Here is a 16550-nt window from a genome sequence, read left to right as displayed (position 1 = left end):
GTGTGTGTGTGTGTGTGTGTGTGTGTGTGTGTGTGTGTGTGTGTGTGAGAGAGAGAGAGAAGTGGACCCGGGGTGGGAGGCGGGAGGCATCCAGCTGGATGTTTTTGTTTCCCTCAATGACCAGTGACTCAGGAAAGTCCCCTGGCACGCATCTCAGCAACCAGGAAGCAGGTGACCACAGATCAGAGGGAAAAGGCAGGTGATGATGGTTGGCCATCTGTGGGTGGGTGACCGAGGAGTGGGGCTGTTGGCACGGTGTGACAGTTACCCGTTGTATGGCCTTGGTCTGCGACTTCGCCTCTCTGAGCCTCAGTTTGCCCATCTGCAAAACAGGGATAACAAAATGGCTTGTCCCGGAGGGCTGGGAGGGGGGTGAACTGGGACAATCCAGGTGAAACACGCTCTCCACGGACCCGGAGATAACTGTGTTTGGACACACTGGTGGAATGTGAATCTCACCGGGACCTGTGCCTTACAGATGTAAACGCACCAAATTTGTGCGACCGGCCTGTGAGGTAGGTTGTCCCGTATCCCCGGTTTACAGGCGAGGAGACCGAGACGCAGGGAAGACAAGTCAAGGCCCAAGGTCGCACAGCCTGGTGCAGCTGAGCTAGAGCCCAGGCACCTTGTAGCTCCCTGGCTGTTAGCTAAGAAGACGAGCTTTTTCCTGAGTCCAAAGGTGCTGGTGCGTCGGGGCAGGGATGGCCTCCGGTGCCTCACGTGTGTTCCCCGTTTCACACCCGGGGCAACTGAGGCCCTGATGGGTCCCCGTCTGGACGCAAACAGGCGGGACACGTGCTAGAAGATGAGACGCGTCGAGGCCCCCTTGTATTAACCTCACTTGGGAGCCACAGCCTCCCGGCCCCAGCGGAGCCACGCCCCCGCTCCCGCTCTGAGCACATGGCCTCCCTGCAGCGGGAAAGAGGGTCCCCGTCTCCCCCCGGGCCCCGTGAACCACCGCCTGCACTCCCCACCTTCCTTCCTAGGGCGTGGGGGGCCGGTGGGCTTCCAAGCAGCGACAGGTGCTCAAGGGCAGAGCCGGTCCTGCGGACGGACAGACGGCGAGAAAGCGCCCCACCTTGGTTCTGAAGGAGACCAGAAGGCCGTCAGCTTGGAACATCTGGGCGCATCTCAGATTCGCAGCTTCCTGTGGGGTTGTCTTGGCCCAGAAACCACAGGAATCTGCCCTCACCCTGCCGGCGAGGCGACTTTCCAGGCTCTGCGCACTTATCGCACGTTATTTTGTGCATCTGCCTCCGGGCCTGCTGTTCCCGCTGGGGCCGAACCGGAGTGGCTTCCCCTGGGCTGTCGCACGGTGTCACAAGGCCAGGGACGTGGCTGGGGCTCCGTCGGTGCTTGACCTTCGGATGCCAAAACCTCACCAGGCCTTCCAAGTTCCGGAATTGCCCGGCCGCTCCTGCCGGCTGCCAGCGTCCCGCTCCCCCCGCGGGGGCCGGCAATGGAGACCGAGTCCGTTCCGGGCGCCCAGCCTCCCCCCTTCTCCCCGGGGCCTTTGCCCTTTGGGTCCTCCCTCGAAACTGCAATGCGTGTGATTCAAGCACCCCTCCCAGGGCCGTTTCCTTCTGCAGGCTGGCCTGTCTTGGCTATTTCAGAGGCTGTGTTTGGCCTCTGGCTCACTGGGGACCAGGAAAACAAAATTTATCATCTGACTGCCCTGGTTTTTTTTTTTTTTTTTTTTCTTTCTTTCTCCTCCCCCCACCCCCCAAGAATGAAGCAAGCACTTTTCTGCCATTCTCAGAAAGGGCTTTAAACATGGCAGGCCACCGGCAGAAGTCTGTCCTCCTCAGACGGAAGGAATGCAACCATGAACAATAAAAAAAATCCCCGGGATTTATGGGGGCCTCGGGCTTATGAGCCGTTTCACACCCGTTAGCTCACATGACATAGCAGTGGGGGGGGTCGGGGGGGAGGAAGAGCGGGAATGTCCTCTCCATTTGAGACACAGGGACACTGAGGCCCAGAGGCACAGGCCCTCATAGTGAAATTTCCTTGCACTTTCGACGCGGGCCAGTAAACATTAAAAACGCACAGCATGTTGGGTGACCCTATCTTAGCGCCCCTTGTTTTTCTTTTTTTTTTTTTCTTTTTTTTTTTAATTTTTTTTTCAACATTTTATTTATTTTTGGGACAGAGAGAGACAGAGCATGAACGGAGGAGGGGCAGAGAGAGAGGGAGACACAGAATCGGAAACAGGCTCCAGGCTCCGAGCCATCAGCCCAGAGCCCGACGCGGGGCTCGAACTCACGGACCGCGAGATCGTGACCTGGCTGAAGTCGGACGCTTAACCGACTGCGCCACCCAGGCGCCCCGACGCCCCTTGTTTTTCTAATACAAGAGCTTTGGGGAGTGGAGGGGGCCGGGCGACCTTCCCGTCGCGGGGGCCCAAGACCCCTGTGCAGATAGATGCGCCCCGGAAAGCCACAAAGCGCTTCATTAAAAACCAAAGTAAACACTGCATTCTCCAGTGAGGCGCCCGTGCGTGGGGGTGCACGTCCCAAGAGCAGAATCGGGTGCCCTTTAAAGCCTCACGTGGTTGCCGTCCACCAGGAAGAAGAATCCGGGAGCAAACAGCCCAGTCTCCCCTTGGGTGACACCATCCCCCCCGACCCCCTCCGTCTCGAAACCCAAGGCTGTTGCCAGGAACTCCCGGGGCCTCGTAAAACCCCTCTGATGAACGATCACCAGGCTGGCCCCGCGGCTGGGGATGCGGGGACAAACACTCCACATAAATCTCGAGTGAACTCAGGGGCGCCTGGGTGGCGCAGTCGGTTAAGCGTCCGACTTCAGCCAGGTCACGATCTCGCGGTCCGTGAGTTCGAGCCCCGCGTCGGGCTCTGGGCTGATGGCTCGGAGCCTGGAGCCTGTTTCCGGTTCTGTGTCTCCCTCTCTCTCTGCCCCTTCCCCGTTCATGCTCTGTCTCTCTCTGTCCCAAAAAAATAAATAAACGTTGAAAAAAAAAAATTTTAAAAATCTCAAGTGAACTCAGACGCTCCCGGGCTGCTGGGTTCTCTGCAGACCCCTGGTCTGCTGCGCAGAATCCACAGCAATCACTTATGTGGTTAGCCGCCAGCCTTCCAGGTCAGGGAGGTTTCCCCGAGAAGGTAGGGCACGGGGAGGGGGAGGGGGAGGGCTGGGAACAGAAGGGCTGGGAACAGAAGAGCCGCCTCAGGGGTGCGTGGCTTGCGGGAGGCGCTCACGCCAACCAGCCCGTGTCCCCCAGGGTGCCACGCTGGCCGCTGAGGTGTGCTGGATTCCAGGCTGACTTCACGAGCCGGTGCAGCCTCCGTGACAGGCTAGAAAATAGGGACTCTTGTCACCCGATTGTACTGATGCGGACACTAAGGCTTAGCACGTCCCCAAGGTCACAGGGCTGGGAAGCGGCCTCGGAGTCTTGCTCTCATCCGCGCGGCCGTGTGCCCAGCTCCTGGCCGGCCTCCCCGATCCTCTGCAATAAAGGCACCCTTGTCCCTCGCCGGGTGCCACCAGAGAGGCTAACGGCCAGCGCTTCCTGGACGCCTTCGAGTCCTGTCTGTGGCTCCGCCGGGGGCCCCACCCAGCCCGGCTCCCTCACCCTCAGGCCCGGAACACTCGGGGGGCTGCGGCAGGTCCTGGGCGCTGGCTAACGGGGGGCGGGGGCTGGTGGCCAGCAGCGACAGAGTCTTTCCAGCTGCTCTGAGTCACCACCGAAGGCCGGCCCGCCAGCCCGCCTGCCCTGGTCTTTCACTTCTGTGGTCGGCTGGTGCCGGACGCACGATGGGGACGAGAAGCGAGGCCCACGCACGTGTCTAGTCCTAACCCGGGGGGCTTCTTTCTAACCACCTCTCGCTGCCGCGCGGCCCTGAAAAGCATGCATCACCGAATGGGGACCGCTTGCGCGAGGGTCACAAACCGAGCACATCTGTGTGACCAGCACCCAGAAAGAAGGCAGGTCCAGCCTCCCCGGAGCCCCGCCCCTTGTGTCCCTTCCGGGCCCCGCCCCCCACCAAGGGTAAAGACCCACGGCCAGAGCCCCGGGCGTCCTGGCTTCCAACACCACACTGGTCTGTTACCTTTTTAGCAGCATTATTGCGGCGTGATTCTCACGCCACACAATCCCCCAACTCAGTGGCTTTTAGCACGTTGACGTGTGTACCACCACGGCCACCTTCGGAACGTTTTCACCACCCCCCAGAGAAACTCCGTACCCTTTATCCATCCCCTCCCGCCCACCCCAGCCCCCCCCGGCAACCCCTAATCGGCTGTGTCTCTGTGGGTTTGCCTGCCCGGAACGCTTCGAGTTAAGCGCAATTGTCTACTCTGCGGTCCTTTGTGCCCGACTTCTTTCACTTAGCAGAAGGACTGTCTTTGTACCTTATATAAATAGAAGTATGTCATACGTCCTCTTTGAGTCTGGCTTTGGGCTCGGTATTATGTCTGTGAAACCCCTGTCTGCTTTCTCCTGGAGGCGCACTGGAGTCTTCTTCTCTCTCTTGTTCTTTTCTTTTGTTTGCTATATAGTATTCCGTCGGTGACGATGCCGTAACTGATCCGTTCCGCTCTCTTTCTAAGTTTAGTTGTTTTGAGAGAAAAAGGGGTGGGGGAGGGGCGGAGACAGAGAGAGAGAGAGAGAGAGAGAATCCCGAACGGGCCCCGTGCTGTCAGCACAGAGTGTGACGCGGGGCTCGATCCCACAGACCGTGAGATCGCGGCCTGAGCCAACATCAAGAGTCAGACGCTCAACCGACCGAGCCCCCCCACCGGGCGCCCGTCACCCGTTACCGCTCTAGACGAGCTTTCGGCTGGGTCCTGTCTCAGGCTGACACGAACAGAGCTTCTGTGAACATTCTGGCCCACGCCTTTTGTTGAACACTCACACCGTGTCTCTGGGCGCACGAGTGCGGGCCCCAGGGCGTTTGTGCGTACCGAGATGTCGGAAACCGCCTTCGGGGTGGCCTACGGCACACCCGGGGCTCCCTGGCTCCCCCCCCCCCGCCCCCGCTCTCAGCCGCCCACTCGCCAGCCCGACCCCGTGTGCCGTCTCCCTGCCCGGCAGCCCCCACGAAGCCCACACGGGCCGCAAAGGACAAGGGCCCAGGGGTCGGTGTTTTCCTTGGGTTGTGTTAGCACGCGTGGTTTCTCGGACCCGGCTCTGAAACTGTATTCCTTTCAGAGGCCAGAAATACTCCGGCATGGCTTGCTCTAAAAGGGGAAACACATTTTAAAATTCCAATCTGCCCAGGTCTTAGAATGATTTAGAACATTCCAGCTGTCGAGAGGACGGCTCTCACCAGGAACAGTGACTTACAGTCCCCAGTTCCCACTTGGAGTCCTGACTCCGCTCCCCCCGGGATTCAAAGAGTATTTCGGGGGGTGGGGCGGGCTGGGCTACGGTTATTCCCACTTCGTACATGAGGAGAGTGAGGCCCAGAGACGCGGAGCCACTTGCCCGAGATCACACAGCTTCTAAGGGACAGAGCTGGAACCCAGGCCCCAGGGCCCACCCTCCCAAGCACGCCGCTACGTCCCCACTGGATGTCAGCACCTAGAATGGAAATCTCAGCCCTGCCACTTACTCTCTGCGCAGCCCCGGGCAAGCGGCTGAACGGAGCCACACCTCCGAGCGCACACGCGTGTGGGCAATGACCGCGCCCGCTTCCCCAAACTGCCGTGGGGCGACCGGAGCCCCTCTGAATACAGACGCACCGCCCCCGCGGAAGGTACGGGAGGGACCGTCTGTTTCTCCCCGGCTGCTCCCCGAATGGCTCCTGCCTTGAAGAAGTATGTATTTTCGGAAAGCTGAGGCTCGGGACCTTCTCCAACCCACCCCCTCTATTTAACAGGTGGAGGGGCCGAGGCCCGGGGACCTGGCTCTTTCCAGGCCGCACGCACGCGGCGTCAGGGGAGACCTCTCAGCTGAAAGCTCTTCCAAGCCCTCGGGAAAGGCGGGTTTATGGTTTCGAGGCCAAGGTGCCCTTGTCCAGGAGCTCCAGTATTCCTTCCTGATCCCAGGCCTTGCTCGGGACCCTGGGGCTTGGCTCCCGTGATGACCGGCCCTGGCCTCACGAGAGAACCAGAGCAAGTCTGATGCTCTCTCTGGGTGGTCTCCCGAGGCTCTGGGCTCGCCCCCCGAAGGGATGCAGGCGGGGGGCAGGCAGGAGGCCGGCATCAGGCCCCCAGGGTCCCGCGGCAACTCGGGCTGGGCACCCTGACGCGCCTTCCAGAAAGACTATCTCCCTGTGGGGCCACCCGCGACCCTGCACGGCCATTAATATTTATCGGGCCTGAAAGCCGAGCCACTGGAGAGGGGAAGACGGCCATGAACAGGTGGCGTGGCGGCTGGCACCCCGGCCCGGGCTGTGGGCAGCTGGGGGGGCTTAGCGGAGGGGAAGGGGGCGGGTGAGGCGGGCTGAGCGGGAGGCCACTTCCGGGGGCAAAGATCTAAGAGCAAGGCAAACGCATGGTCAAGGAAGAGAACATCGCATTATAGGAAGCGGCCGGGTGCGTGCGGCCAGAGGGTGGGGAGGAGTCGGGGTGGGGTGGGGGGGTGGGCCCTGGCTCGGGGTGGAAGCCGAGGTTGGGGGAGGGGCAGCAGAGGCCTCCCCCCTGCTTCCCCTCTGGGGGCGCCTCACATCTGCTCTCCTCTCCGCTGGAGCCCGCGTGATCTTTTCAAAAGTACAAATCCGGCCGCGGCCTCCCTCCTACCTAAAACCTCCTTCTCAGGTTTCATGGCTCTCAGGTGGTCAGACCCCCTCTTTGCCGGAGCCTGAGCAGGTCCCGCGGAGACCCGAGGACTCCGCTTGGCCACCTCCGCCCTCCCGGTGCTTTGGCCTTTCTAGGAGGCACGACGCGCTTTGCCTCACGGGGCCTTTGCACGTGCTGTCGCGGTTGTCGGGAACGGGAACTTGCTTCCCTCCCCTCTGTGCCTGTTTAATTCCTGCCTGTGCCAGACATAAGCCGTTCCTCACCCTTCTCCTGCTCTGCGGGCGGGCCCGGCAAACTCCATACCCCAGCTTCCCCCGCAGTGTGACTACCCGCTAGGTTCAGCCAATGGAGGCCCTGGAGGGAGACCCAGGGACGGACAGAGAGAGAGGCCGGGCAGTTCCTCCTTTCTCTCCTCTCTCCCCTCTCCACGTCTCTCCCTCTCTGCTTCGGGCAGTGTCTCCAGAAAGGGCACATTTCTGCGGTGGCTCCAGTAACACCCCTCTCTGTCCCTCCAGCCCGGGCGGGGAGGGGGGAGGTGACAGCAGCTCTCTGTGGTTCCTAATCTCCTGCTCCTCTTACAACCGGCTTGTCACTTTTGTAACCAGGTCCCTTCATTTAATCCCCTGTCCTGAGCCACCTGGGGCGGGTGTCCTTTTCCTGATGGTGCCCGGTTCATCTTTGGGTTCCTGACGGAGGGTCTAGACCTCACGGGCGCCCTCTCTGGTCCTCAGGCCTGGCTCAGGTACCGCTGGGATATGCTAGGTGATTTCTTTCCCTTCTGGGCACTTAGTGGTGTTCGCAGTTGTGAATTCATGAGTGTGGTTATTCGATTAACATCTGTCTCCCCCCCCCCCCCCCCCGCCAAATTTGCAAGCTCCGTGAGAGTAAGGGCCAGACATTTGTTGTTGTTCAACACTGTATCTCTAACACCAGAACCTAGCATAACGCCCAGCACTGACGGGGCACTCAGTAAGCATTTGCTGAAGAATGCACGGATGGATGGATGGATGGATGGATGGATGGATGGATGGATAGAGGGAAGGAAAGAGGAGGGACGACGGACAGGCTGAATTAAGATAAAAGGTACAACTATTCTTTTGAGGAGAAGCACAGGGAGGGGGGTGGCTGTGCTCACATGGGACCTTTGTCCTGTGTCCCTGAAATATGCAAGAAGGCCAGGCTCCGAGAAGGGAGTGAGCAGGAGAGGTAGCTTCTGAACTGAGCTCTGTGACCCAAAATTAATGGCTTGGGTTTGAAGAGCCCATCCCCAGCCATGACTTTGAGGCCGACAGGGCGTGCCCGGTAGTCCTCGGGCTGCTCCAGAGACTTGGGGTTCCTGAACCGGCGGTGTCGACATGCATCTGGCAGCAGGGCGCAGAGGCAAAAACTGAGACAAATCAGAGACCTTGGAGCCCCCGGGCCCCCGTTATCATGGACAGCATTTCCCTTGACCCCAGTCTCCGGGGCGCAGGGCAGAAAGTCTCCACCTTGAAGAGCCCCAGGATCGCCACGAGTCTGCTTGGCAAGCTGATGCCTGGAGTATCCGGGGACCCCCGAGGCAGGGGGCACGGACCACAGTTCGAAAAACACAGATATCAGGGGCACCCGGGCGGCTCAGTCAGTTAAGCGTCCAACTCTTGATTCGTGGCTCAGGTCATGATCTTGAGGTTCACGCGTTCGAGCCCCGTGCCGAGCTCTCCGCTGACAGCATAAAGGCTGCTTGGGATTCTCTCTCTCTCTCTCTCTCTCTCTCTCTCTCTCTCTCACTGACCCTCCTCCACTCACTCTCTCTCAAAAATAAATAAACTTTTAAAAGAAAAACAGGTTTACACGTTTCGTTTTGTTTTTTTTTTTAAAGAAAGAAAAACACTGATATCCCTGGGTCTCAGATCGTATCGGGAAAGAGCGGGGAGGGAGGCAGGGAGGCAGTACGTGCTTGAACTTGGTAGCCAAGGATCTGGGTTCAACTTTGACCCCCTGAGCCTCCGTGTTTCCACCTGTGAACAGGACACAGTGCCCTCTCTCGGTGTTGACGTATCACATACAAAACACCAGCAGAGAGAGCACACCCAGCAAACGCCAAGCTCCCAACACATCCACCCAGTTAAAACTCAAGAGCACACCTCCGTGCCACCAGACGAGTTCCGGAATTCACAATTCCGCGGCTAACCCTACATAGTGTTACTGAATACCTCAGTGGGGTCCGACACAACACCTTGAACCAAACTCACAGATATTTCTACAGCAAAACATGTGCATCTTCGCGCTGAGGCAGGGAAACAGAGGCTATAAACGGCCTCACGTCAGTTCAGGGCAGATCTCTGTGACCGATCGGGTTCCGCGCAAACTTCGTTCCTCGAGCTTTTGAGATTTTGGCATTTCCGATGAGGGACTGAGTCCCGGGTAAAGACACGGGCGTCCCAAACGATTGCCACGGTAGCCTCACTGTTGATGGGGGGGATTACACCGATACTGCGAGAGCAAAAGCTTGGAAAACACGATCTGCGCGTCCATGGAAAGAAGACAGGACACCGAGAGTGGATGTACCTGCCAGGGGGGTGGCTTCCTTCTACAGGTGGTGGTTTCCTTCTTTCTGTTCATAGGTGCTTTGTATTTTCAAAGGTTTCTACCATGAACCGTGCATATATATTGGTTTGTGATTTTTTTTTTTAAATAATAGGACCTTCAAATCTTTAAAAAAATTTTGATGTTTATTTTTGAGAGAGACAGAGGGTGAGCCGGGGAGGGGCAGAGACAGAGGGAGACACAGAATCCAAAGCAGGCTCCAGGCTCCGAGCTGTCAGCCCAGAGCCCGACACGGGGCTTGAACCCATGAACCGTGAGATCGTGACCTGAGCTGAAGTCGGATGCTTAACTGACGGAGTCCCCCAGGCGCCCTGGGAGCCTCAAATCTCTAAATGCCCACAGACTTGGTGACATTTCACTCTGGGGGGGCAGTGGTGGGTCAGGGGTGTGGGGAGACTCGAGCAGATGGGCACACGGCCCCGCTCGGGTCTTTTCTGGGGGTGACCCAAGCCCCCTTGGCTTTGTTCGCCTGAGTTTCGCCTTCCCTCCAGCCTCTGAGGAGCAGGCTCTAAGGAAATGCTGGCTTCCCCACCAGCGTAGGCCTGCAGGATGCAGGGGGGCACGGAGCCCAGGGAGGAGGAGAGACAGGCCGAGAGGCAGACGGGAGGGTGGGGGGGGGGGGGCAGGCGGCAGAGGGGCCACTGGGTGGGAGCTGCTGTCCCACAGCCACCCCTCCGACAGGTGGCCTGCCATCTGTTCCGACTCCCCACCCAAGCCACGTGTCCGGCCCTCTTGAGTTTAACTTTGGCTGCGCACGCGGCCTGAGTTCATACACCCAGAAAAAGAACTCGCTGAGCGCGGGCCGGGCAGAGGACAGATCGCGGGTCGCTTGTCCCCTAGGAGGGAGGCTAAAAATGACCAGGGACCTTGGAAAGTCCCCGTGCTCAGGCCCTGACCTGCAGTTCTCCGCACTGCGTGGCTGGAGTTGAGCCTAAAAGCTTTTCAGAGCTGGGCGCACCCGTCCTTTACCTGACAGATACTGAAAAGCGGGCCCACAGAGGCAAAGGGGATCACACAGCTGAACGTCAGTCGACTCGCTCACTGATTCCCCGTTTATCAACTGGGCTCCCTGCCGGCTGCAGAAACAAGGCCTCGGGGAGCCTATAAATCCAGCGGGGAGACGCCACATAGACACCAAATTTAACAGAGTTCCCTAGCCCTGCCCCTGAACACCTGAGAGAGTGAAACTCCCTGAGCCTCAACGTCCCCACTTCTCAGAGCGCTGGTATGAAAGGTCACCGCCCTGGGGGCTACGGGCTGGTCCCTTCATTCAGCTTCCGCATCACAGACTTTTATTTTATTCTTGGAACAACCTTGCGCGGGGTCACGATCATCGGCCCTTTGCAGATGGGGGAAGGGACACGCTAAGGGTTTTGCCAGCAGGCGCGGGGCAAGCCCAGACACAGACCCGAGTCCCTTGGATCCCCAGCTGCCCCACCTCGACCCTCTGAGGGGCCCCTCCTCCTTCCCCTCTGAATCTGCCTCCACCCTGGAAGGGAACATGTTGGAACCTGTCACCAGGGCAGGGCCCAGCTGTCACCCTCCCAGCTGCTGGGACCCTGGTGTGTGGCCGCCAGGGCCAGGCCGCCGGGGGACGCTGGGGGGTGGGGGGGAACACGTGCAGCTTCTGACCCACCCGAGGCAGGGAGGGAGGCCGGGCAGGAGCCACAGTCACAGCGTTCTACCCTGTGCTACTCTCTGCCCCCTCGAAGGCCCCTTCCTCCAGGCAGCCGGCCCGGCCTGACCCCTTGCTTCCCGCCAGGCCACGTACCTCCCCCACACTGGACCAAGGGACGCGCGGAGAGCCCTTGGTGGGGGCTTCTGGGTGGGAACTGCCTGCCTGGAAGGAACCCCAGGAGCCTGACACAGAGCCCGGGATGCACAGCGGCTCGTCAGTGCGTACTGATTCTCACAAGTCTCCGTGGCAAGAGCGCTTCGTGAGGAGGCACTGAGAGCCCTGAGCTCGTGCCTGCCCTCTGGCCCTCCCATCAAAGGGCAGGTGCTCCTGGCACAGCATTGCCCTTGCCAGGCAGGATGGTCGGTGGGGAATGATTGGCTGACGTTTACTGCGGACATCTGTGCGGCCACGGTCTGTGGTCTCAGCCTCCCTGGGAGACGACGACCTTGAACCTGGAGACACACAGTAACTGACACAGGCTGAGAATTCAGGTCGGTCACCTCCGAAGCTACGTCCGGCCCGCTGGGCTCTGTCTTTTTGAATAGATAGCTGTTCTGGGCGGGCTGGTGGCTCTGGAGTCCGGTTCGGCCAGCCCTGCCCGGGTTGGGGGTGGGGGGAGCCTCTGACCTCTGGGGTCCTGCCAATGTCCTCAATCCTCAAAGCTGTTGGGGGCTCCCCAGCAGCTCATCCAGACAGGGGCGAAGAAGGGGAGACAGGACGGGGAGGATGGTGGGTACTCGACTGGGAAGGTCCCATGAGGGGACAAGGCAGGCCAGAGGCTGCACCAAGGGGTGGGGCCCAGGCCTGGACACCCCCTCCCAAAGGGCCCCAGGACACGCAGAGTGGGAGCCCTTGAAACGGACGCAGGGCCTTCCCTCCAGTGCTCAGGGCCCTGGAAACACAGGGAGAGGGAAAGGCAGCCAGCTGCAGGGGGGCGGGGAGCGGGAGGGCCCGTCCCGGGAAAGGCCTGCCTGCCAGGCCCTGGCCTCCCTGGGCCGAATGCCTCTTCCCACCGGCCCACAGGCGCCAGAGCCGGCCTGGGAAGGAGCCGCGCCAGGTCAGGGCAGGCCCGTCCCCTCCTTCGGGTCCCCGCCCTGAGAAGGGCTTTCTTCCCACCAGAGCCAGAAGCAGACAGAGACACCAGAGAGAGGCAGAGACAGAGAGCTACAGAGAGAGACAGAGCTACAGAGAGACAGAAACAGACACCAGAGAGAGACAGTCAGGGAAAGGCAGACACTCATCAGAGACCGAGGCAGAGAGAGAGAGAGAACAGAAACAAAGAGACAGTAGGAGGTACAGAAACAAAACGAGACAGAGACAGAGACAGAGAGAGACAGAGACATCCGCAGACAGACGTGGGTGCACGGACAGACAAAACGACCTCACCTACATGGTGAAACACAGAGTCAGAGATACAGACACGGGGAGAGACAGAAACAGACACACACACATACACACACACACACACACACACGCACGGAGACCCAGCACCTCCCCGACAGAGACCTGCCCACGGCCCTTGCCAACCTGTCACCCGCATCACCTCGAATCGGCCCCTTGCTGGGGGAGCAGCTGGAGTAGACCCTGGGGCCGTCCCGGGGGCGGTGACCCGAGACTGCGGGTGCCCCGGCCGCCCAGACCGCCCCCGACATCAGCGTTGTACGTTCTGACCCACACTTGCTCGGGCCGATTCCTTGCACGTCAGAACCCCGGCTCTGCCTTCGCCCGCTGACAGACCCGGGTCAACGGACAGCACCTCTCAGAGCCTCAGTTTCCTCCTTTCCAGGTGGAGAGGGGGTGGCCGTGGACCCGCCAGGGGGAAGTGATGCGCCTCAGCAGGTGCCGCCGGGCTGACCGCCCTGCCGTGCGGACATGTCTACACCACCAGCATGAAGAATGCCGGGGGTCAGGCCCCCCGGGTCCAGACGGAGGCCTGGCCACCGGTCCCAGGGAGGGTGCGGCCTCGGGCCCGGGTTCTACACGGAGCCTCCGGATCTGGGCTCCACGCTCCATCCAGGGTATATCAGGGGGGTCACAAGCCTCGGGCAGCAGGGCCTCCTACGTGCCGGCCCCGCGGGCTCAGCAAACTCAGACTCCGGGCAGAATAAAGGGGCCCAGCCTGCCCCGTCCGGAGAATGGGGGCCAGAGTGGGGCCAGGAAGGACTGTGGGTGTGGGGGCAGGGACACACAGCTGCTTTTCTTGAGCCGACTCTACGGAGGCGCGGTGTATTCGCTAAAATGGATCCGTTTCCAGTAAGTTCAAGGGCGCCTGGGCGGCCCAGTCAGCCAAGCGCTGACACTTGATTTCGGCTCGGGTCATGACCTCACACTTTGTGAATTCCAGCCCCACACCGGCTCCGAGCTGACAGTGCGGAGCCTGCTCGGGATTCTCTCTCTCTCTCTCTCTCTCTCTCTCTCTCTCTCTCAAAATAAATAAACTTAAAAAAATAAGTCAAGGTTGACACCCGTATACACCTGTGTGGCCACCGCCCCCATCCAAACGACACTTCCGTCACCCCCGAAATCTTGCCTGGTGCCCCTCCCCGGCCCCTGAAAAGCGCTGATCTGCTCTCTGTCACTGCACGTCTGGCTTTTCGAGAACTTCGTACAAACGGAGCCACCCGCACTCTCGGGTCTGGGTTCCTTCACTCCGCGTCGGGTTTCTGAGATTGTTCCGAGGCCCCGTGGGACTCTGTCATCCCTCCCTCTCTGTGGAGGGACAGGACCCTGCCCCACGAGGAGCACAGCGCGCTCGCCCTGTCCCTGCACATCTGACCTGTTTCCGGCGTGGCTTACCAGCTCTTGGTGTCCACGTGCGCTCTCCTTACTCTCGGGGTGGAACTTCTGGGTCACGGGCAGGTGTGGACCTTAGGCCGGTAGCGGGTTTGGATGCGGTTTCCAATTGTCTTTTTTTTTTTTAATTTTTTTTTTCAACGTTTATTTATTTTTGGGATAGAGAGAGACAGAGCATGAACGGGGGAGGCGCAGAGAGAGAGGGAGACACAGAATGGGAAACAGGCTCCAGGCTCCGAGCCGTCAGCCCAGAGCCCGACGCGGGGCTCGAACTCACGCGAGATCACGCGAGATCTCGCGAGATCGTGACCTGGCTGAAGTCGGACGCTTAACCGACTGCGCCACCCAGGCGCCCCTCCAGTTGTCTTTAAAATGGGGGTGAAAAAGTGGAAACAACTCAGACGCCCCCAAGCAGGCGGATGGATGAACAAAACGGAGTCTATCCACACGGCGGAGCATTATTCGGCGGTAAAATGGTGCAAAGTCCTAACACCCACTACGACGTGGCTGGACGGTGGAAACACCCCGCTGAGCGACGGAAGAGCGACGGAAGCCGGACGCACGGGGCGCGCCGTGGGGGAGTCCATCCGCGTGAACTGTCCAGAACTGGCAAATCCTTAGAGCCAGAAAGCAGACCGCGGTGGCCGGGAGTTGGGGAGGGGGCGGGGGTGAGCGCTGATGGGCACAGGGTCTCCTTTCCGGGTGATGGAATGTTCTGGAATTAGGTACAGAGGTGGTTGCCCAAGCCGGAGAATGCACCACAGGCCGCAGAATCGCGCATATTAAAACGGTGAAGGGGCCCCTGGGTGGCCCCGTCCGTTAAGCTTCCGACTTTGGCTCAGGTCACGTTCTCACGGTTCGTGGGTTCGAGCCCCGCGTCGGGCTCTGTGCTGACAACTCGGAGCCTGCAGCCCACTTGGGATTTTGTGTGTGTGTCTCTCTCTCTCTCTCTCTCTCTGCCCCTCCCCAGCTGGCACACTCTCTCTCTCAAAAATAAATAAACATTAAAAACAATAAAATTTTTTTCATTTTAAAGTGGCTACAATAGTGAATAGTGAATTTTAATGCAAAATGGTTACAATAGTGAATTTTAGATGATGTGAATTTTGCCCCAACTTTCAAAAGGGGAGAAAATCTGGCAGGAATAATGCCTTCTTCACAGAAGAAGGTGGGGAGGGTGAACAAGATGACCCACAGAAGCACTGAGCACAGGGCTGGGCACCCAGTCCCCAGGATAAAGGACTGAGATGTTCAGGGCTCTTGTCTGCCTATTCCCAGGCATGGCTCTCTCCCCCGGGCCTGGAACATAGTAGGTATTCAACCAACCGTCTGGCACGTAGTAGGCGCTCAAGCAACATTTGTTAATCCGCGAGTAGCTAGCTTTCTGACCATGATCTCCCCAGGCCCTCAGGCCAATCCCTGCCAGGAAAAAATGGTGATGAGCGTGTTTGTAATGCTACTCTGACCTTCACGTTCATTATCTTCAAGAACTCTTCAAAACAATCCCATCCGATGGGAATCTTTTAACATTTATTATTATTAATCTCCCCGTGTTTACTGAGAAGGAAACCAGGAGAGGTTGAGGAACCCGCCCAAGGTCAGCCACCGACCGGCCCAGGCTGGCAGACTTGGGAGCCCGTGGGGCTAGGTGAACAGGCCGCCACGGTCGGCCGGCCCGCACCCCCAGGACACACATCTGGGGGGCTCAGGGCCTCCATGGAGGGGCACGTGTGCCCCGGGCCCCCTTTGCAGGCCGCCCTCTGCCCTCTGGAATTTAATAGATCTGAGGGGAGGGGACGCCAAGCCTGTCCCTGTGAGCTCCCAGCGGGTGGCAGGATGTGGCCTGCCTGGGACCCCCCCCCCCCCCGCCCCCGCCGAGCCAGGAGGAAGGGCCGCAAGGCGGCCTGGCAACAGGAAGTTCCCAGGGACTCCAGTCTGTTCCGAGTCGCGGGGAAAGAGGAGGTAAGGAAAGCATAGCGAGAAATGAGCCAGGGAAACCCACGTGCGTGGGCGTCTGTCTCCAGGTGGCCAAACCTCTCCCGTGGACTCAGCCATCGGCCTCTCGTGCCCGGCCCTAGGTGGCCACCTCGACCCCCTGGCGTTGTCCCGAGACCTCGCTCTTGGCCACGTCTCAGCCGTGCCGGCCCCACCCCACGCGGTCATACCGCTTGCCGCCTGGATTGGAGGCCGGTGTCCCGTGGGGGCCTCCCCTTCCCCCCCCCCCCCCCCCCCCGCCCCTCACCCCCCCCCCCGCCCCCCCCCCCCCCCCAGCCAACCCATCAGCACGCCGCTGCCCCACTCGGCCTTCCAAAAAAGTCCATTTTGCTCACATCGCTCCCTTGCCCTCCAACAGTCTGTGGCTCCCTGGTGCCTCAGGGAGGCATTTTGGAGATGGGCTCCATGCAAGGCCTCGAGCCAGGATTTCTGGATTCGCATCCTGGCCCAGCCACAGACGAGCTGAGCGGGGTCAGGCAAGCCACCGGGCCTCACTCCGTCCATGTGGAGAATGGTACAACGCTGGCGCCTCTGACACCATGTTATCGGTGTCGCTGCTCTTGCCCCATCACGGCGACGTCTGCCTGCTGCCTCCCGCCCCTCCAGAGCCACACCGCCTTCCACGGCTCAGCTTGTCCCCCCGCCTGGCCCCCCGGCCCGCGGGGTCGCCCTGTTCTGCCTCCCGATTCTCTGTGGGTCAGACAGGCAGGCGGGAGCCAAAGCACTTGGAAACCTTACTGAAATGCAGATTCTGGGGGCGCCTGGGGGGGCTCAGTCGGCTCAGGTCACGATCTCA

Source organism: Herpailurus yagouaroundi, unplaced genomic scaffold (assembly GCF_014898765.1).
Source record: "Herpailurus yagouaroundi ecotype Mexico unplaced genomic scaffold, PumYag 190, whole genome shotgun sequence".
Lineage (NCBI taxonomy): Eukaryota > Metazoa > Chordata > Mammalia > Carnivora > Felidae > Herpailurus > Herpailurus yagouaroundi.
This window is presented reverse-complemented; position numbering follows the sequence as displayed.